The sequence below is a fragment of the Sciurus carolinensis genome, chromosome 15, assembly GCF_902686445.1.
Source record: "Sciurus carolinensis chromosome 15, mSciCar1.2, whole genome shotgun sequence".
NCBI classification, from domain to species: Eukaryota; Metazoa; Chordata; class Mammalia; order Rodentia; family Sciuridae; genus Sciurus; species Sciurus carolinensis.
In genome coordinates, this window is record NC_062227.1 from 52,146,202 (window position 1) to 52,169,760 (window position 23,559).

Consider the following 23,559-nt stretch of genomic DNA (forward strand, 5'->3'; position numbering starts at 1 on the left):
ACAGTTGTTACTTTCTTTGTTTTGGTCTCAGTTTGCAAAGGAAAACACAATAGGCACCTTTATTCAAGTGTCTTGCTGAACTTTTCTCAATTTCACCTATAATTTACTTTTTACTTTATTTTAAAATTTAAATCAATTTTAACTGATACATGAAAGCATAAATATTGTATGTATTAATGGGGTGCCAGTGATGTTTGATGCATGTACACATCTTGTAATGTTTAAATCAGGTTAACTATATGTATCTCTTCAAAACTTTCTCATTTTTTTATTTATTATTTTTTGGGAGGTTACTGGGAATCTAACTCAGGGGCTCTTTAGCACTGAACCATATCCTCAGCCCTTTTATTTTATTTATTTACTTTTTAAAATTTTGAGACAGGATCTCATTAGATTGCTGAGAGTCTCACAAAGTTGCTGAGGCTGGCCTTCAACTACGATCTTCTGTCCCAGCCTCCCGAGTCATAAGATTACAGGCGTGTGCCAGTGTGCCGGCTTGACAAAAACTTTTAAAATCTTTTCATGGAGCTTCTTGAAATATATGGCATGCATTATTATCCATAATCACCATGCAATGGCACACCAGACTGTCTTGCTCCTCTGTAAATTCTTGTGGAAAGGTTAAATGAAGTAATGAATAATTTTTTTTTTTTTTTTTTTTTTTTTTTTTTGCAGTGCTGGGGATTGAACCCAGGGCCTTGTGCTTGCAAGGCAAGCACTCTACCAACTGATCCATAATCCCAGCCCTGAATTATTATATTTTTAAACAAAATTTCAATTTCGACTTGCTGGAGCCCCCATCAATAAAGTACTGAAAACACAATGGGTCAGTCACTGGACCTGTTCTTTGTCCCTAACATCTCCTCACTTCCAGGCAGCATCTTCTTGGCGGCCTGCATACCATTCCACTGGGACGTGTCTCTTCACTCTCCATCCCCACCACACAAAAAGCCCATCGCCTGCCTTATGTGATCCTTGGAACCATAAAAATAACAGAGATGCCTTCTTATGTATGATAATTAATGGGAACAAAATGTCTTGGATGAAATATTACTGGCAACATGTGGTATAACCAGATGTTGTGCAATGCAGGACCCACCATAAAGTAATAAAGAACTGTACTCTGAGTCAGACTTGTCTACATAAAAAATGTTTATTTTGAAAAAGCAAATGAAAAACAACAAAAAATATATTTTTAAAGACTCTGGCTTTTGAAAAACCAGTTAGTTCTTTTCTCAACAGTTTAAAAAGTTTAGATTGTTGTGGATGAAATATTATAATTGTTTTTTTTTGTTTTGTTTTTTTTTTTTGGTTTTGGGGTTTTGGTTTTTTTATCTCCCAGGGAGAGGAAAATTTTTAAAGAGGAGATTATATCAAGAAAGATTCTTTTACCATTATTTTGACCTTCATGAAAATTATACGTACTTGTTTTAGATTATTTGAAAACTTCAAAGCTATAAAAAAAATAAAAATTGCCAGGCAAGGTGGTGCACGTCTATAATCCCAGCAGCTCCAGAGGCTGAGACAGGAGGATCTTGAGTTCAAAGTCAGCCTCAGCAGTGTTGAGGCACTAAGCAACTCAGTGAGACCCTGTCTCTAAATAAAAATATAAAATAGGGCTGGGGGTGTGGCTCAGTGGTTGAGTGCTTGAGTTCAATCCCTGGTACTGCCTCCCCCCCAAAAAAATATTTCTTACAACCTTAACCAAAGTTAAACACCATTTACATTTTTATGTTTTCTTTTAGTCAGTTATTTGTATCAATAGTAGAATAGTTCATTTGTAAGGTGTTAAAACTGTGGGCTTTGATGTTTAAGTCACAGATTCTTGTAGCCTTCCACCTCCAAAACTGAGCCATGATTTCATTGTACTAGGGAATGAGGTTACATTCTGCTATGAAAAAGGAAAAACAAAACAAAATGAAAACATTTATCTCTTTTCAATGCTGGATTTCTGTACTCCATAAAAAAAAAAATCTTTAAAAAATGTGATATAAAACACAATGGAGTTTTACTCAGCTATAAAGAAAAAAGAAATTATGTCATTTGCTGGTAAATGGATGGAACTGGAGAACAAGAGACTAAGTGAAATAGGCCAGACTCAAAAAGTCAAGGGTCAAATGTTTTCTCCCATATGTGGAAACTAGAAAGAAAGACATAATTTTTTAAAAGGTGGGGATCTCATCAAAGTAGAAAAGAGATCAGTGGATAAAGAAGAGGGTCAATGGGGAGGGAGGAGGGATGAGAAAAGGGAGGAACTATAGAATGAAATTGACCAAATTATGCTATGTGCATGTGTGAATATACCATGAATTCCACTTCTATGTATAATTATAATGAATCAAAAATTAATAGAATGAAGATCAATAGACTAGAGAAAGGGGATCAGGGGACAGAGAAGGGAAGGGAGGGTAGTGCTAGGATTGAAATGCAGCAAATTATGTTATATGCACTTATTAATATGTCAAAATGAATCTCACAATTATGTAAAGCTGGAATAAACTAATTAAAAATATTAAAAAGTGTCATCTTTAAAATGTGGACTTAGAAGTTAATTTCATGAACTCTAGAAAGTAGTAATCCAAAAGGGAAAAAACATATTTCCCCAATTTTTATTGTGACTGATTAACTTATCCTGATTTAGGCTTGGTGATCTAGATGAAAGACTTCTAATATGATCCAGGACAGCTCAGGGTATGAATTGGAGTCATTGACCTGTCATCTCTTCTGCGTCGGTTAACCAAGGGAAGAAGAGACAAGGAGATAGAACCAGAAGGTTAAAAACAAGAGTCCTAGACATTCCACATTCCCACCACATGACCAACCTCAGGGGATTGGAGAAAGGGGAGCTTAAGGCAGCCAACAAGGTATGAGAGGACCAGAATATGCTAGTATCTGTAGCACACTTAGCATGGGTTATTTGACTAAACACTAAGAACAGGGATTTTGTTTGGAGCTGCATCTGGAACAGTATGGAATAGGAACTTGTAGTAGTGGGTATTTAGGTAATGAGGATCAGATCCCTTCATCTTTGGTTTGGACTATTATTTAAGAAAGTAAGAAATTTAGTTTGTTCTTTCGATAATATATATGGGATCCAGAAAGATGGGGAATAGATGAACACCCAACCAGAGTAAGATCAAGGAAGTTGATATGGCTGGTGAATTATATCAAGTACAATGGCTAGGACCATAGACACCAGTGATGTGACCAGCAGGCTGTCCCCCAAAGCAAGAAAGAGCAAGGTGCAAGTTTACAGGGTACCTTTCCAGAAAACCAGCTATTCACAGCATGGCTTAGTGATGATCACTAGATGAGGTCTACAATGACTTGAAGCCTCTGTTTCACCTATTTCTCCTTAAATATCCAGCACCATCTTGGGTAGTCACATCTGTATGAAAGGAATAGAGGCACTTGGCAGTCATATCTGACAGAAAATTGACATGCTGATATCTCTCAAGTTTTTTTCCCAGTGTGGGGGTAGGCCTTATATAACTTTTTATATTAGTTATAGAAAACAAAGTAACTGCCTATGTCTGCACACCATTACGTGAATAAATTAACTGCTGCACAATTATGAAATACAGAGACATAGATATATACACACATTACAAAGTAAAGACACATTGTATTATACCACATCACTTACTGTTATTTTTAGACTTATCTGCGCATCATGAGCATTTCAAATAGCATTTTAATAGTGGCAGTATGTATAATCATATGACTGTATTTTGATTTATTAACTGATTACTTTATATCCCAGGTTGTATTTATGTTTTTTTAATCATTTTTTAAAAATTTTAGTTGTAGATGGACACAATACCTTTATTTTATTTGTTTCTTTTTATGTGGTGCTGAGGATCAAATCCAGTGCTTCATGCATGCTACCAAGTGCCCTATCACCACAGCCCCTGTATTTATGTTTTGTCAAAAATAATGTTCCCCTAATTATCTTTGTGTATAACTATCTGCTCAGTCATTTATTTATTTATACATTTATTTATTCATTTATTTTGGTACTAGGGGTTAAACCCAGGGTCACTTAACCACTGAGCCACATCCCTAGATCTTTTTATCTTTTTTATTTTGAGACAGGATCTCAAAAAGTTCTGCAGCTGACTTTGAACTCACAGTCTCAAAGCCTCCCAAGCTGTTGGAATAACAGGTGTGTGCCACCATGCCAGGCTGAGTTTTAAATTATTAAGAATAGAGTCCAAGGGAGTAAGGGGACTCTTTAGTAATAAGAGTATGGACTTAAGCAGTTATTGAAATATTTTACCAAATTTGCTTCTTCCAAAATGGTTAACATTGTATAACTCTGGAAATGGAACATTAAAGTGCCCATCACACTATTCTCCTAAGAAGAGCTGGCCATAGTAGATTTTATGAATATTGCTAAATTTAGAAAGCAAGCAATTTTTTGCCACTTTAATGTGCATTCATATTCATCATCAACAAAATTACATATTTTATCTTTTACTGGATATTTTCTTTTTTTTTCTCTTTTCTCTTAACCCTAAAATTTTCTTGTTTTTTCTTACACATTCAGATGAGTCTCCTTTTTTCAAATCCATCCCTATTGGTGAATTTTTGCCCAGGTAAATCTTCTTGCACCACTTTTGTATAAACTCAAAATCTTCTTAGACAAATTAGGAATTCTCATATTGTGCTCTTTGATTATTATGTTTATTATAATATGACTCATAGAAGCCATATATTTTTATATAGCACATACATTCATATCATGATAGCACTTCTGACCACCATTAACATGATGAGGCATTTTCTTGCTTTTTTAGTGGCAAAGGTACGCTTTTCTGGAACAACCATACATGTACTCATTGTATAATTTTTCAATTGGAAAGACAGTTGGCTTAAGATTCCATTGCTAGAAAAGAAGCAGAATTAACTTGCTCCAAGAAAGATGGTACTTCTGACCTTGACCTCATTAACATGGTATGCTGATTAATCAGGCTGACCAACAAACAAAAATTTAGTCCATTCAGCTGATGTGTCCCTTGGATGTCTATTTCCAGGCACCCTGATATCTATTTCCCAGAATCTCCCCACCCCAGGGAAAACAATTTGGAAATCACAATCAAGCTTAATGCATTTCTATTTAGGGATCTAATGGCTGGCAAAAAATAATATCTTTATCATTTATTTAATACATAAATGGTTCTTTTTCTTGTCTGATCTCCCAAAAGCTTGGCAAAGGCCATCCATTAATCACTTTGCCCTTCAGTGAAGTGCAGTCATCCAGTCTATGAGGATTGTAGCATGGTCAGCCAGGCATGCTGCCTAACTCAATAAAAACTTGGAACTAAAGTCCTTTTAAGGGCATTATAATTGGACTTTGTTGTAGGTAGAGATGATGGGACAGAAGCAAAAAAAAAAGAACATTTTTCCTTAAAAGTAGCAACCATCATTAAGGTAGGAATGACTTTGTATGGGGACATAGCCATTTATGGTGGCAGTGACAAGACCCAGATGAGAACCCCTGGAGGCTTTTCCCACGATGCTGACATATCTAAGATGCTATTAAGAGGATTCAGTCTTACCTCAGCCTTAGTATGTCTAAAATAGAACTTAAACTTACTACCTCCTGTAAACCCCAGTTTCCTCACACCTAGTTCCCAGACTTTGTGCTATGAAGTCTGGGTGGTCTCTGACCTGTATTTCTTTTTCATCTCTGATATTCACTGGTCAGCACATACTTACACCTGTCTTTTCCGCTGCATCCCTTCCTGTCTCCATGACTAGTACTCATTTAGTTTATTTTAAGGTCACTTCTAACACTTCATCTGTTTGTCCTTCAGAGCATAATCATCCCCCATATGTTTCCTTTTATAAATAAATATCTGCAAGTATCCTTGCCCTTCAATCATACTTTCATTTAGAAATAAGATGTTTTTTCTAACATTTATGATATTCTTTTTGTTTGACTCACAAGGACAAAAACATCATGATACCCACTTTCCTAAGTTTTATCTCTGTTTTTCAGGGTCTTTCCTTTCCTATAAGATGTTGTATTTTTGCCTTTGCTCTTTCCACTGGAAGTTCAAATCCAACATGTTTCAAATTCCTGTTCTCACAGAAATTCAAAATCGAGTATTAGAGAGACTGCTTTGTTGAACATATAAGATATGTCATTTATCCCTGGGCTTACAGGGCTTAAATTCTGAGAGCTTAAAGATGCTATAGATACAAATACACAGCTCAGATCCCAACCTAGTTGACTGCTATGCTCATATCCCCAGATGCAAGGAGTAGTGAGAGGTAGTAGTTCCCAGTTTTGTCTCTCTCCATGGCTGCCCTTCCAGTGCAACCTCATCCAAAGTTATGGGGAAGCCCACATCCAATAACTGGTTGATACAGGGAATTAAAAAATATCTGTGCTCTTTTTCTCTGCAGAAACCATGAATGGTCGTCTCAGTAAAGCACATTATCTCAACTGGTCTTTTACTATGACTCACAGTTCATTCTTTTCCTCTGCCTGACCTGCCTTCCTTCTCTCCCCAAAGGGATCAATTTTGTGGCACTTCCTAATAAACTCCCACTGCGAAAATCTGTCTCTTGAGTGTGTCCTGAAATTCCATTCTGCAGCATCTACTTTAAAATATTATCAACCTACTTTTTCAGGTTTAATAGGTTGTAATAGTCTTGAAGCAAGAATATCAGAATGATTGTCAGACTCTAGCAAGCTGGAGTAGGAGAATTTATTGGGCAGGGATGGGAATGAAATAATATTCTTTCTGATGCCTGTTATTTTGGATACACAGAAAATTATGCTCCCATCTTAATTAACTTAGAATTCACTTGAGATTGACAGTTGCAAGGCCCGTCTCAATTACCTTGCAGCTCATGAACTTAGAATATGGCACACAGAATTTCCAACTGCCTCAGTATGGTACTGAACTCTTTTTCCTTTTTTGAAGGAAAATTAATTTTCCTTTTAATGTTTTAGTTTAAAATATTTCAGGGCTGGGGAGATAGCTCAGCTGGTAGAGTGCTTGCTTTGCAAGCACAAGGCCCTGAGTTCGATCCCCAGTACCACAAAAAAAAAAAAAGATAAAATATTTCAGATTTACAAAAGTACACAAAAATAGTATAAAAGATCCCCACACACTCTTTAATCAAGTGGTAAAATTTTACGGTGCCATCTGTAGCTTTATCATTTCTTTTATCTTTACATTCTAACGTGACTTCTCTTTTCATGAGCTTCCCTCTTGTCTTGTGATTATATAAGAGAGAAAAGCATCCTCCAAGATTTAAAAAGGGATGCTACTTTGAGGTTCTGTTACTAGTGGAAACTATTACCACTTCAATGCAGCAGGTCTCAGGGTGAATTTTCTGAGTGTGCAAAAGCAGTCCTGGGGTGGAAGCTTTCCAAATGGATGTTTCTTAGATGCCCAGGCTTCCAAGGTCTCACCAGAACAAACTGTGTGTGATGATCAATTTATTCTGAAAATGAGGATGAATAGGCTCTCCTCAAGTTTGCCCTCTTCCATTTTTTAAAAAAACCTGAGCTCTTAAAAATTTTGGAGATAGAGAAGAATTGAAAGCACAAAGAGTGAATGAAAATGATTTCCTCTTACCAGGCAAGAAAAAGCAATAATTGAAAATGAACAATCAAATGAACAGTTAATTTCATGCATACAAAATCAAATTTTGTAATTTGGAGTTACCAACCTGTGAATAGGAGAACCATATGTCCTGAATTGACTGAAATAGTGGTATTTTTACTGTGGTTCCTCTGCATCCCTTCCTGTCTCTGTGACTAGTACTCTTTTAGTTTATTTTAACTTTATTAATTATTTGTAGCATTGTCTTTTTATGTTCACATTTTTCCTATTTGGAAGATGAAAAGAAGCTTTTCCTTATTTATAATTGAAATTGCTATAAGATTTCATTGTCCAAATTTGTGTTTATTTTTCATAAGTATGTCTCAAACTGATGGACCATTTGATAACATGCCATACTGTATAGATGGAGTTTCCAGGAACTTCACAACAAAGCAGAACAGAGCATAGTTGGAGCATTCAGTTGTCGCAACATGCCCAAGTGGTAACCCAAAGCTTCAGACAGTACAACCTCTGCCATAGTAGATAGCCTACTCAATTTTGAGAGACAATTTAGTTTCAGCACAAGATTATCTCTAGCATTCAATTATGCTGCTATTTGTATTTTATTTGTTTTGTAGAGCTTCTTGGTACTTCATTTGTAAATTTGTTTTGGTTTTAGAGTTGCACACCAAGTTTTATGTTTGAAGCTAATTAAGTAACATTATAATAAAATAAGACAACAGGAGTGTGTGTCTTTGTGTGGTATGTTTTTTAAAGGGTTATATATTATTCATTTATAAAATATGAAATTCTCATAACATAAAGCATTTAAAGTGTACAATTCAATGGCAAGTACGACATTCACAGTATTCTACAAACATCAACACTTTCTAGTTTTAAAACAATTTCATCACCCCCAAAGAAATCTCATGTTCAGAATCAGTCACTCCCTGTTCCTTATCAGTGCTCCTGGCCACCAGCAATTACTAACTGTTTTCTGTCTCTATGGATGTAAATACTCTGGGCATTTCATGTATTTGAAATCATAATACATGATCTTTTGTGTCTGGCTTATTTCACTATCATGTTTTTAAAGTTTATGCCTGTTGTAGCATGTATCAGTATTTCATTCCTTTGAATATGAAGGAATGGATAAATACATAGATAAATAATATTATATTTTGATGACATGTTTATTCTTTCATCAATTGATGAACATTTTATTTCTTTTTTTTTGGCTATCATGAGTGTTGTGATGAACATTCATGTATAATTACTCACTTGATTTTGTCATTTTAAAAATGTCTATGATATCATTAGTCACAAATAGAAATTTTTAACTATAATTTTTGCTATTACTCTGAATGACTAATTTTGTTACATGCTTGAAAATAAAATTCAATGTTCAGACCCATTCATGAGTTCATTCACCTTTCTGAAGAAAGGAGCAAAATTTTACTCTTATGAATGTTAGAGTGCTATGAGAAAAATTACTTTAAGCACCCTGTCCCATTTGAACCATATTCTTTCAACTTTAATATATACCCTGTTCTCCATGTAGCCTATTATCTTAAGCTTATTAAGCTTGCATGCAACTTTCCCAATGTCTTTAAGGTGTCGGGGTGTCTTTAATATAGTATTTAAATCAAAGACAGTTGTTACAGTTTGGATCTAAATTGTTTCTCAAGAATCTCATGTGTTGAAAGCTCAGAAGTCAGCTGACTGCACTGCTGAGGTAGAAACTTGAGGAGGTGGAGCCTCGTTGAAGGAAGAAGGTCAAGGAGTTATGCCCTTGAGGAGAAGTAGTTGAGACCCTGGACCCTTCCTCTCTCTCTCTTTCACTTTTTAGCTGCCCTGGCATGAGAGCTTTTACCCACCATGTACACTCTTGCCCTCTGCCATGATGTTTGGGCTCACAATAGGCCCAAAGTGATGAAGACAAGGTGACTATAGAAGGAATCTTCTCAAACCATGAACTAAAATAAATCTTTCCTTCTCTTACATTGATTACTTTGGATATTTTGTCATAGCAATGGAAGCTGACACAAAAGTGCTCCTCTTATTTTCAGGGAAAACAGGACACTTCATAGAAACAGAATCTACATGTTTCTGACTTATATCTGCTTGCATCAAGACATTTTCTGAGACATCTGTAAAATTTCAGAGGATTCATTAGTCAGGAAAAATGCTTTTGTGAACTGCAGAGAAGCATTGCAGTTTTCCTTGAGTTGAAAATATCAGCATTACCTTTCTTCCTTTGGGGTTCTCTCTGATTAAGTGAATTTGTATGACAATTTCAGCCTTGAGAACCAATGGTTAAGATGCTCAATGGATACTGGCATTGTGGTGCATTCTGAAGTGTAAATTACACCAACTGTGAAAAAATTAAGGCAATTTGTCAAATTTGGAATCAAACTGGTGTTTAAACAAGCAGGAAAAATGGAAAAATGACTGGCCTCACTGGTTCCAGCTAGTAATTAGCCACTAGAAATAATTTGATTATTGTTTGATATCATTGGTTGTGTGGACATAACATTAGGACTAGCAAAAATTAACAAAATACATTATGATTAGCAAAAGCATACAAAGGAAGAATGAAAACATCTAGAAGGGTTGAGGAAAAGTATTTCCCCTTCGATCTCCTTTTCCACTTTTATCAGAGAAACTTTAAGATGATGTTTTGCATATGCAAGTGCTCAATTAATATATTTAAAATTGAATTATTTTTCTTTACCATCACCCATCTCTATCCATCCATGAGTGATGTAGATTTTATGAAATATAATTAGAGCACAAATACTGAGGTTTTATTATGAAAAAGATTTTATAGCAGAATAGGTTTGGAGAGTTCCAAAGTCTCACTAATGTTGTCTGTTTGAAATGTTCTATGCTCCCTGTCTCTAAGGGAAGGGAGGAGGTGGGGGAAATACACTTGAGAGGTAAATGTATGTGAATTCTAATGTAGGTTTTGTCTTTTCTACATGCTTTTTAAGGTATTTCCCTTCTTATATCTCTAATCCATTTTCCACCAAATTGGAATTATATACCTAATAAAATAATGATAATAATAATAATATAACTTAATATAATAATATTATTAATAATTATATAATATAATAATAATGCCTTGGTAAGGCTTATGTTATCTCTGAAATTCCCTGGCAAACTTCATAGTATAATATGGGTCTTAATAATTAATGTTCTCCTCCTATGTTCTGACCACTTAGTTTGGGGTAGAGATTGGAGAGTATGAAATATTTTTTCTTAGTTGTCCCCCAACTTATCTACCTATCTTTTTTTTTATATCAAAATTAAATTCCAGAAGAAGAAATGTAAATGTGTATGTTTACATGAGAAAATCTTTTAAAAGTGTAAAATTGTACACATAATACCTCATCTCATATAAATGATCCCAATCCTAGTTTTGGCTTTATTTTAATGTCTTGTCTTACTCCCTGTGAAATCAAGATTTGAGTAATTCTACTTCATCTTTTATGTGACTCATATCTTCCAAGTGACCCATAACCAAGGACAGCAATTAAATTCACACAGTTTATTGGCAGGAACATTAGACCCAATCGGCCCAGAAGGAAGAAACATTGTTTTATATGAAACTGTTCTGAACTTTTTTTTACATTCATTTGTGTAGCTACCTTTCTGTCATTACAAAGTAAAAAAATACCTGAGGAGATGAAGATATAATTATATTTCTAACCAGCATAATTCTTATTTTGGAACAGATTCCTGTAACAGAATTAAAGAGAAAAACAAATGGAAGATTAATAACATGTATATCTCATGTACCTATGGGAGACACACAAAGGTATCAATCAAATCTCAGAAAGATGCTTCTGAATTTAGGCATAAATATCATCATGATACAAAACTTAGGAAGTAAGTTCTCAGACTTCTAATTAGAATTTATCTGTGATATAAACCAAAGTGCTGTGATAGGTATGTGACACAAACTTGTAATCCCAGAAATTTAGAGGCTCAGACAGGAGGATTTCAAGTGCGAGGCCAGCTTGGGAGCTTTCCTTTCTTAAATTAAAATACAAAAGTGTGAGGATGTAGCTTAGTGATAGAACACCCCTAAGTCCAATCCCAAGTACCCCTGAAATAAATAAACAAACCAGAGAAATGAGGTGGGCCTTCACTTTTCTTTTTTTTTTTTTTTTTTTCTGCTTCCTTTTAGTCAAGGTAGATTATTTTCTAGTACTCCACCCTTTCTATTTATTTATTTTTACTTTTTACAAACTGCATTTTGATTCATTTTACCCAAATGGGGTACATCATTTCATTTCTATGTTTGTGCAGGATGTAGATTCATACCATTCGTGTAATCATACATGTACATAGGGTGATGATGTCTGTCTCTTTCCACCATTTTTCATACTGCCCCCTCCATTCCCCTCTATATAATCCAAGTTTTCCCTGATAAGTGGATGATGATATATAATCGGGGTGGGGGGGTGAGAGGTGAGAGAAGAATGAAGGAACATTATTATCTTTATATAAATACCCTACATGGTATGCCAAATATAATCAGGAGGTTGTATGGAGAACATGGAACCAGAACATTTTGGATATTCTGAGATTAATCTTCTCTGTCCACATAGATTGAGTCCCCAATTTGAATGACGGGAGGCTGTCTGCCTGGACAGTTCTTATGTGACTTTTGACCCCCATGTGTTCTTTCTGGATTTCCTTCTGTTTCCTGTTTTCTTCTACACTGGACACAATGTACTAGATTATGACATTAGATATCCACTTAGTGAATCATATTTTATACCTATTTTCTCAAGGTAAAAACACAAAGTGACTAGAAGAAAGTATCTACCCAAGTTAGCCATATATGTATATATGGTCTCTGAAATTTCTCTCAAGGGTGAATAATGAAATATAATGTTTATAGACTTATCTGTTCAGTTTTCAGAAAGCAAACTTATTGTAAGTTCTTTACTGTACTAAAGAATGGAAAGTTTCCTTACCTTAGTTACTGTTCTTAATATCACTAAATTTGCTAAATGGACTGTGTACATGAGATACAAGTCTTGTAATGTCATACATTCACCTGGAAATTTAAAAATTATTCATTATGTGAAGTTTTGATGACAACTTTCCTGAGAGCAAATTAAACAACCTGAGAACAAATCATAATAGGTAATTTTTCTGTTTTAAATTCTGCTTCCATTTTTAAAAATGTCTTTGGAATTAGACACTTTCTGAAATCCCAGGTCCCTTCGTTTTCAGGCTAAACACAACACATAAATACACATCAACCCCTTCCTCTTTAAAATTCTCTGCTGCTTTGAGCACTTAATTCACCGTGCAGTTATTTTTTGAGTGACAGCTATGCAAAATTCAGTGTAGGCTAGATTAAAATATATAAATAATCATTTCTGTCACTACCAAGGTTTTAATTTATCAATTCCAATTAAATATTGGATCCTTATCTTGGACCCTAAAATATGAAGACATGCTCAACCACTGAATCACTGAATCTTTACTTTTTTTTTTTTTTTTTTACTTTGTCTCTGCTATTCTTTTTTTTTTTTTCATTCATCTCTTGGTGAGTCTTTCATTTCTTGTACTTATTCTCTTTCCATTTTTTTTCCTTTCCATTCTCTCTGCCCTTTTTTCCTCTCTCTCTCTCTCTCTCTCTCTCTCTCTCTCTCTCTCTCTCTCGTTCTCTCACATTCCCTAATCAAAGGTTGTTTAAGATTGAGCAGCAGATAAGAGAAAAGTGGCACCTAGCTACCTAGCTAGAGGTCAGGAATACAACATTTGCAATCATAGATGAATGGCAGAAAGTTCTTCATGTGAGCATGGACTTGTGGGACTTGCTGGCACTACAGTAGCCACTCTTCCTCCTGCGTCAGTGGACGTTGTCTGCCTTGCCCTCTCTCCACAGGCAGGCCTCTGCTCTCCCAGGCTCTGGGCTGCTCTGCACCCTCACACTTCATCCCATCTCTCTGTTCCTAGCCATGGCTTCAGCTATTCACTATCTTCATACTCTCTACCACGTGTCTATTCTAGCTTTTTCACAAGTAAACAGCTGGCCTCTTATACCTGAAGGTCTTTCAGCTACATTGTTCAGTGTTTAAGACCTCTTTCTTATATCCTGTATCTCATTTGTCAGGAAACTGTTAGCTTTGTCTTAAAAATACACCTAAGCTCTCATTACTTACCACCTGTGCACTCTCATCACCCTGAAACCAGCTAACCTATCAAGCTGTGCCAGCAAGTCTGAACTAGACTCTTCCTGGAGTATTATTTAGCCATCTACCAAATCCATTGCCCACTTCATTTTGATTTATTACCAACAGAGTAGCAAATGCTATGTTTTTCAAGACTCTAGACAAATCATACCACAGTTTTGAAGAAAAGTCACTGACTCTGTGACGCATACAGAATAAAACACAGTTATTGCAGCAGCATGAGATCCTCCCTCTCCCAAAGATTCTGCTGCTTCCTCTTCCTCTTCCCCTTTTGCTCACACACCTTGCTCATCTGCTTTTGTCCTTCCCAAAGGAGTTTGTGATGGTTTAGATATGTGGTGTCACCCAAAAGCTGAATAAAACAATGCAAGAATTCAGAAGTGAAGTGATGGGGTGAGGAGAGCCTTAACACAATCAGTGCATTACTCCTCTCACAGGGTAACTGAAGGCCAGTAGGGTGTGGCTGGAGGAGGTGGGTCATTAGGGCTGTGTCTTTGGAGTATGTATTTTGTCCCTGTTGGGCAGAGCTCTTTCTCCTCTCCTTCTTGGTGGCCATGTCCCAAGATGCTTTCCTGTGCCACACTCTTCCGCCAGAATGTGCTTCTTCATCTCCAGCCCTGAAAAATGGAGCCCGTCTTCTTTTGACTGAGACCTGTGCAATCATGAGCCCTCAAATAAACTTTTCTTCCTCTAAAGTTGTTCTTGTTGGGTCTTTTAGTCACAGAACCAAAAAAAAAAAAAAAAAAAAAAAAAAAAAGTCTGACCGAAACAGAGCTCCTCCCTCAGGGTGTTCTTCATTATTTCTCCCTCATTCATCTTCCCGGTCTGTTCCTCACTTCCATGGACCTTCATTCTAAGATCACCTTTTTAGTGACATCTGTCAGGAGCATGCATTTAAATGGCACACCCACAATTAATCTTTCACCTCAACTTCTTGATTTTTCTCCACAACGTGTTATTAATAACACAATAATTATAATAATAATAGCAGAATAGTAGTGTCAGTGTTTGACATGTCATTTATTAACCTTTTTCTCTCATCTCCATTAGAGTATAAGATCTATTAAAATAGGCATCTTTATTTGTGGTTTATTTTACTTTGTTTTGTTTAATGTTTTTGTTTACATTCGAACCCATTGACCTTAGAAGAGTTCCTAACATAGGAGGCAATAAATATATGTTGAATAGAATACTGATATTTTCAAAAAATGTTCTGAAAGAGATTCACAAGAAAAACTCATTCTAATATGCTAAAATAAATTTGACTTTATTTCTTGAGTTGAGCTTATAGTGTTTAACACAGCTTTCTTGACAACTCAGAGATGTGTATTATCTCTGAGTGTCTTCAGTCTGAAATACCTTCTACCTCACCTTGTCCATTTCAATTTATTTTATTCAGGTTAGTCTTACCTCAAGTTTTATCTTCTCAGTCTGTGGGACCTCCAGTAGGAGAGGAATTCCCTTCTCTTTTTTGATTTCCTAACACTAATAGAGTGCTACATTCATGGTAGATTTTCATAAAATGTGTGGCTATTAATTGATGATTTGGCTAATCATAAAATGCATAATATTTCACCCAATTCTTAGCAAGCCATATCACATGACTTCCTCAATAGAATCAGCTTCAGGAAAATGTTTTGGTAATTGGAGGAATAAAATTCATTGAGAGAAACCCACGCCTGATAGAAAATGTCAATTGCTAAAAGAATGGCAGACTTACAGTAATTTGAATTGCAGAGTCTTTCTTCATTCCTGTTTACAACTAACTCTCTTTACTACACTAAGGTTTTGATTTGACTGACATTTCTACTGTGGCATTTGTGAGATGGTGTCGAGTTTTCATAACACCAATTCTCTTTGGAAGTTTCTCCTTTGCCCCCAGAATCTTCCATTACTCATCAAATGGAGACTAGAATGCTAAGGATCCTCTGAAACACATTAATTTAGGGCTAAAGCTAAAAAAGAAAAACCATCTATTTTCTAATGTAAATGAATGCCAAACACAAATGTGCAAATGGAAGCTTGTAAATAGATAGCACAATGTAGAGAGAAAATAATTTGCTTCCAACTCTAAAACACACACACACACACACACACACACACACACACACACAAGAAATAGTTTATCTTTGCAGAACATAATTCCCAGGGTCACATTGATTTCTCAATACTTGCCAATCCCATCACTGAGTCGTCATTTGCCATAAAGTATATGAAAATAGCATTACCCTGATTGTGTTTGTGTTTAGTATTATGAATAGAAACTGTGCATTTACATATAATAAAAGGTTGATACAACTAATTTGTCAGACAAAAAAATAATAATAATCAGATTCTTTACATCAGGGTTTTATGTCTTTCCTTGCTTCTTAAAGATTATTAAAAGAATGACTACAATAAAATCTAAAGCAAGATTCTCATTTGGAAATAAAATTGTATCATAAATGTTGTGTAATAATAAGCAGATTATAGTTATAGTTTTGTTTTACTGGGTATATGCCTGAATTTAATACAATGCTACTAAAAAAGAATTCACAAAAAGGGATCTAAAGGTAAATGATCTAATTGTGGAAGCAGAGTTAATTTTATAGTACAGCTACAACAAAATTTGATGGTAATCAAAAATATGAAAATGGAAACATGGTGAAGCTAATAAAAGGTAGCAAGCATAGTTGTGTAGGTAATTTTCTTGGGTGGCATTAAAATGAAAAGCAAAGCAAATGAAATAAAAAATCTATTCATGTGCCTTATGGAATCGTAAATTGCAATGACATTACAATGAAAACAACATGATTTGCCCAGTCAAAGCCAATTATGTTAAGGGAAAGAGAGCGAGACAAAAAGCAATGGACATCCTGAGTACTGTCAGTCCACATCTTCATCTCTCTGGCAGTTAAGTTAATCTACTCTTTTACATAATTCTTCATAAAAATGCTCTGGCTAAGGACATAGGACTGTGAGTTCAAAACTATTAAAAAAATTGTGCTCAGGGACTCTTTCAGAGGTTATCTATCTTTTGTATTTTTATTTGCCTGTAATTTTTTATTACCATGCACAGTTTTAATATAGACGCACTATTGTATCTGACAATTATTAAATTATTTCCTCCCATTTGGCCTCAAATACACAGATAGTAAATATGATTTAATCTTCCTAGCAAATTTATTGCTTAATAAATGTCCTAAAACTCACACCAAATAGAAATAATAATCATAGTGTCAAGGGCATTGAGCTACAAATTATGAGACCTGGGTTCTAGTTCTATGAGGCTAGACAATAAAGAGCTGTATGATCCTGTTCAAGTAACTTCAATTGTCTTGAATTCCATTGAATTTAATGAACTTATGAATTGAATTATTGAACCAACCAAATTATGTTCAAGAATTCTATGAGTCACAAGCATCCCATGAAGCTGTACTTGAATAGCCTTTACAACTACCAAAGATGTTTTATTTCCATTGTGCAATTTGATCCTCAAAACAATTCCATTTATTAGACAGAAAAAATACTAAACGACTTATTTAAGGTAGAAGACACATGGTTAATAGGGTCAGTTAATGAATGTCATTGTGTATAGAAAATCTTTATTGAATGTCTGCAGTACTTCTGTTAAGATTTAGGTAATAGGAGTCTCCCCAAAGCTCTAGAGTGACACAATGCAAGAAAGTGTAGAGGTTTACCTAATCAGTGAATTAATGTCCTGATAAGAATTAACTTGATGGTAATTGTAGGCAAGCAGGGTGTGACTGGAGGTGGTGAATCCCTGGGGGCATGCCTTTGGGATGTACGTTTTGTCCTGGTGAGGAGTGCTCCCTCTCTTTGCTTCCTGATCATGTCCTGAGCTGCTTCCCTCCACTGCTCTCATCCACCATGATATTCTGTCTCACCTGAGGCCCTGAGGAATGGAGTTTACCATCTATGGACTTCCCCCAAATAAACTTTTCCTCCTCTAATTGTTCTTGTCAGGTCTTGTACTCACAGTAGTGAAAAAACTGACAAAAAACAACTTATCACCAATACAATGTTGAATTAAAGAGATATGGTACAGTCAGCCCTCTACATCTGGGTTCTATATTGAAGATTCTATCAATCACTAATGGAAACATTTGGGAAAAAAATATATCTGTTACAAACATGCACAGACTATTTTGGGTCATTATTCCCTAAACAGTACAGTGGATCAATTATTTACATAGTATTTACATTATATCAGGTATCATAAATAATCTAGACATGTTTTAATGTGCACAGGAGGATGCATATGTGTTATATGCAAGTACTATACTGTTTTATAGAAGAGATTTGAGCCTCCTGGTGGTTTGGTATCTCAGAAGGGTCCCAGAATCAGTCTCTCACAGATATAGACAACTACTGTAGCTCTATCACAAAGTTTCCAATTTACAGTTAAAGATGGACTTTGATCTAGATCTGCACTTTCCACACAGAAACATGCTAAGACATTCCCAATAGTTCTCCTTTAAATGTGATCTCAGAAAACTAAATTAAATAACCAAAATAATTATAAAAGTTAAATTAACAAGACAGACACCTCTGAAATATGAAAAAAAAAACCTTTAATTAGCTCAGATTAATTGTAAACTACCCACCATTTCCTGTCTGCATTCTAACCTAGAGATTACAAACAGTGCCTTTTGGAAAACATTAGTTTATCTGAGGTCTAAGTAACTGAGGAGTGTTAATATAGAGAATAAAGAACACTTAGATATCAAAGCTGGGTTTGGACTCTATTGAGAAAAGAAAGGGCTACTTTTTTCATGATGAGTAATGAATGACAGAACTCTGTCCTTCCCTTTTGCAGAGAATAATTTTGAAATCCCTACCAAACCAGAGTTCTGTCATTCATTACTCATCATGCTATTCAAAGAGGAAAATAAACCTGAGAGCATTTTTTTTTTTTTTTTTTTTTTGGTTCAGGGAATGAAAAACATTGTTCTCTTTTCTGCACAGACCTCTGTCTCTGACCCAGTAAATCAAATTAGACACATTCTCTATCCATGTGCTGTTCTTAAACAAAAATCCCTTTTTCTTTCTTAATTGTTCTTTGTTTGTTAAAATAGAAAATATGTTGCTTAAAAAAATTCCTTGTTTCTTTAACATGTCCACCATTGTTTCAAATGGCAACATCATCCACTCCAGAAGGGAAGCATTATGATTAACAGTTGCAAGAAAAACAAATAGCCAGAAGGTCAAAAATATAGAAACCCTGTATACATAAGTGCCACAACAAAACACAATGAAAAGTATTTATAACACGTAACAGCTCTTCACACTTCAATAACCACTGTTTTCTGAGAGTTGTAGCAATTTTCGTGACCAGAAAAAAAAATGTAGGTTGTATATTTCTAGTCACTAACATGTGTGGCCTTCCTTGTTTGTCTAGTAGTTCTTTATTTTACCACTGAAAAAAAAGGAAAATCATGAAGAAATGTAGTGAAATAGGACATAATGTCACTTTTTTTCTTGAACTTCCTATTACTTTCAGTTTTCTTCTTCAGACTGTGTGTTTGTATGCGTGTTTTGATATGGGTGAGTAAGATTAATAGATATATAGGAAATCAGGTGTTAAAAAAGAATTAGAGAGGCAAAAATAAGAATGTTTTAGGATTTATCACTAACTGAGCATTGGAAGGCGAGAGGAAAGAACAAGAATCCAGTCTCTGACTTGATAGTATTCAGGTAATCAAACCGGTCTACTTTCTATTTACTTTAATATTCAGAATCACACTTGTCCCATTTATAAATGGAATTAATAGTCCCTCGAAAGCATAATTTTTCAGAGTTAAAAACATGTTTAATAAGTTAAATAAATTATTAACGTACGATTATATATTTGTGTTTTATTTAACTTTTTAATTTAATAAGAAAATCAGTAAACGTTAAGTTGAATTTGAAGAATAGACAAATATGGATAATTTGTAAATCTAAAATGAATCCTAATAGAAGCAAGCTAATTAATATTCTATAAGGCAATAAAATACAATGTTTAAGGTAATCTTTCGTTTGGAATAAAAAATCAATTATATCTCTGCTGGACAAAATTAATTTGCATTACTGAGGAAAATAATTATTCACCTGCCTACCAATTATCTATAATTTAACTTCTATCTGTGCAGAGTTGGCAGCATTTAATTCTTTTAATATTTTATGCTTTCTGACTATAAATGATAGAGTTCTAACCCATGATCATTAAGCTTTCTTAAATCTGTGATATGGTATATGATCTTTGAAAAGGATAAGATAAAGAAAATGACATGATAGAAGTTTAGAGCTGAAGACATAAAATACCATATCAGAAATGGTATTATAAAATTTAAAGATACATCCAATGAAACTATAAATGATCTGTTAGAAGATTAACACAATAAAATATGACTTAAAAGTGATTTAAAGTGACAAAAATCCGTTTACCTGTCCTTGAAATTAGTAAAGTAAGGGTTAGAATTGATATAGGGGAATAGTCCTGTGATATCACACCCCTACATGAGCATGATATTAGGATGTAGAGACAGAAGAACTTCAGTTTTGAATATACCTTTATTAAAACCATTGACCAAAGTTGAAACAAATAAGCTCTGACAATAAGGAGATATTTCTTGAAAGAATGAGAATGTGTACATTAGAAAGTGTTATGCAGCTCTGAAATGATTGTAAACACTACATCATTTGCTACATGACTGACACATTTGCTGTGACAGAACATGATGTGAACTTCCCCCCTTCGGGATAATGTGACCACACACCTTATCGGACCCAATCTCCAAACCACTGACTTCAACTAATGGACTTCAAAAGACAATCAGCTCCTGAGGTCCACAAACACTAGAGAGTTTCCACTGTGACAGGGCCACACCCTGGTAGCCTTTGAGCTATCCCTGAAGCCTTGCCTTCTGTGGTCCTGTCCCATCAAGAGGCATTGCAAGTCCTCACAATCTCTGCTCTGTTCGTTGACCAGTCCGTACCAGGGAGAACTCTTCGTGTGAAGGTCCACCTCAAACCTTACTTAGACTTTACATTTCAGAAAGACCTGCTTTCATCCTAATTGGGCAACTAGACTAGCAATTTTAGAACTCGCCATGCAGAAGACATAACTCATCTATCAAGTGTAATCCTGGAGAGTTTGTTCTCAGTAATCCCTTTTCCTCTTTACACACTGTGAACCAAAAGAAAACTACAAGTTCCCTGTATGGCAGTAAAACATGCAATTCATGACCTCATACTTTGATTGTCTTTTTATTGTGGCCAAACACAAAGAAGACATATTTAAGAAAGGGAAGAGTCACAAGATCAGATTACGGAATAAATCCCTGGACTGCTTGGTTCACATCAGGAGAGTCAAATAATGACTTCATTTCACCAACCAATATCACTGTCAGTTCTGAATACTCTGTGCCAGATTCCATGCTCTGCAAAGACCTTGGGCATCCAGCAGAAGGAAATTCTTCCCAAAAATTTGGCAAAATGGATGCTATACAGAATTGGAGATTTGGAGTCTGGCATTCTTCACTGCTTTTGTCTTCCTTACCCCAAGTGTAAATTCATTAAAAAAATAAAGTATTCTTTTCCAATTTTTAAGAATTTTTTGTTGTCATTGTGTCTAGCGTTCACTATGACTTTTTGATTTTACAAAATGCATACAAATCTAGCTATGTAAATATTTTACTTACACACCTTGGGGGAAAAAACATGTTGACAGGTACAGAGTGAGAAGATTTATCACTTAGCAGTGCTTTTGGCTGAACATAACAGAAAAAATGACTAATATTGGCTTGAATGAAAGAGGTCCATTTGTTTGAAATAACAAGAGGTCAAAGTATAGAGTACTCATCATGGTGCATCTTGATGAGGCACAGGGACTCAATCGCCTATGGTCCTTCTTTACCATATACTGTGCTTAAACTGCAGCTGTTTTCCTTAATGTCAAATTATCACTATCACACACAATATATGAAATACTGTGCTAACAGTCTCAGGAGGAGGAAGAAAGAGAAAAGAGAAAAATTAATCTCAAACAAGAAAACAAACCAATAAAAATATTCCCAGAAATCCCCAGCACACTTTTATTCTCATCTTGCCTTAATCACTATAACTTATTAGTCAATCATTGCTGCAAGTGGAAATTTGTGTTTCATGGATGGAACCATTTTCTGCTTCAAGAAAATTTTGTAGATCTGTGCTAACCAAAAGGAATAGTGGAATATTAACATTATATAATGTACTGGCAACATTTAGCTCTTCAGTCACATAAGCCAAAAATTGAAAGAGCACCATTATCTCCAAATAAAAAGGATAATAGCATAAATATATTATTGGGGGATATTTGGATACTCTATAATGTCAAAGGAATAATATTTAGTCATTAAAAAGGACACTATCCTGTCACGTGCAGCAACAGGGATGAACCTGGAGATTATTAAATATTAGGTGAAATAATAAGGCAAAGAAAGACAAATGCTACATGATTTCACTCACGTGAAACCTAAAAACGTTTAACTGATTGAACTAGAGACCAAATTGCAGATGCCAGAGACCCAGGATGGGAGGAAAAGAGAGTATGGGAAGAGATTGTTAAGGGTTCAACATCACAGCCAGATAGGCGGAATATATGTGTTCTATAACACATGTGATTAGACTTAACAGTATTGCAACATATAATTCAAAATAGCTAGAAGAGAGGGTTTTGAATGTTCTCATCACAAAGAAATGATACACGTTTAATATGATAGATACTCTAAGTATTGTGAGTTATTCAGTACACAAAGTATAACTGTACCCAAAACAACGATCACTCTGTATCCCATAAAGATGTTCAATTATAGTGGGTCAATTTTAAAATGGACAAGTGAACTTCCTTTAATTTACCAAGTGAATGTTTCATATTTATTTTATGCTTTCTGTCAACTTTATATGATTGGAGCTACTTGGAGAAGGGGGAGCATAAGAAATGTTTATTGTTTCTTATGTCCCAGCAATCCTATGGGCACTTTATATACTTTATCACGTGTCTTTGCAACAATTGTATAGGTATTGAGGAAGATGTAATATGAGATTCAGAAGATGGTATTAGTTGTCTTTCAGTGTCTTACAGACTTCGTGACTTCTGATCTTTATCTTTACATGTCCAATATGGTGATGATTGAGCAAAAGAAAAGATAAAAATAGCAGAGGAAAATGGCAATGATTTATTTATCCACAAGACTAATGACTGATTTTGTCACTCTGTGGCATATTAACACCTTCAGTGAGGACACTTTTATAAAAGGTGGAGAATAAGGCTTTCAAGTGAGTTTCAATTAACTAATTTACCAATCAGGAACTAGCTTCATACAGCTTATGGATTTCAGCTGTCCAGAGGAGTGTCCACAACTGAATAGTTGAGAACATTGCGAGACTTGCTAGTCTATCATTGATAGTCTAGAAAGACAATAGTAATTCAAGCTGTGTTGTCATTCATTTGCACCTGAGCAAATACATTCATATATCAGACCAATAGTTTCAATAGTTTGTGTCTATCTTTGTAGTATAACAAGGAGAAAATGGTTCCTATTCAGCAAAATTCTTTGATCACTCTTGGAAACCATAAATCTGTTATGTAGAAATTCAACAAGAGCAACTGCCAAAAAAATCTGTGTGTGTGTGTGTGTGTGTGTGTGTGTGTGTGTGTGTGTGTTTGTGGGCATATGAGTGATGCATTGTGTACATAACCCACATATGTCTCTGCAGCTGTGATGTTTGAGTAACATACAACTTGGCAT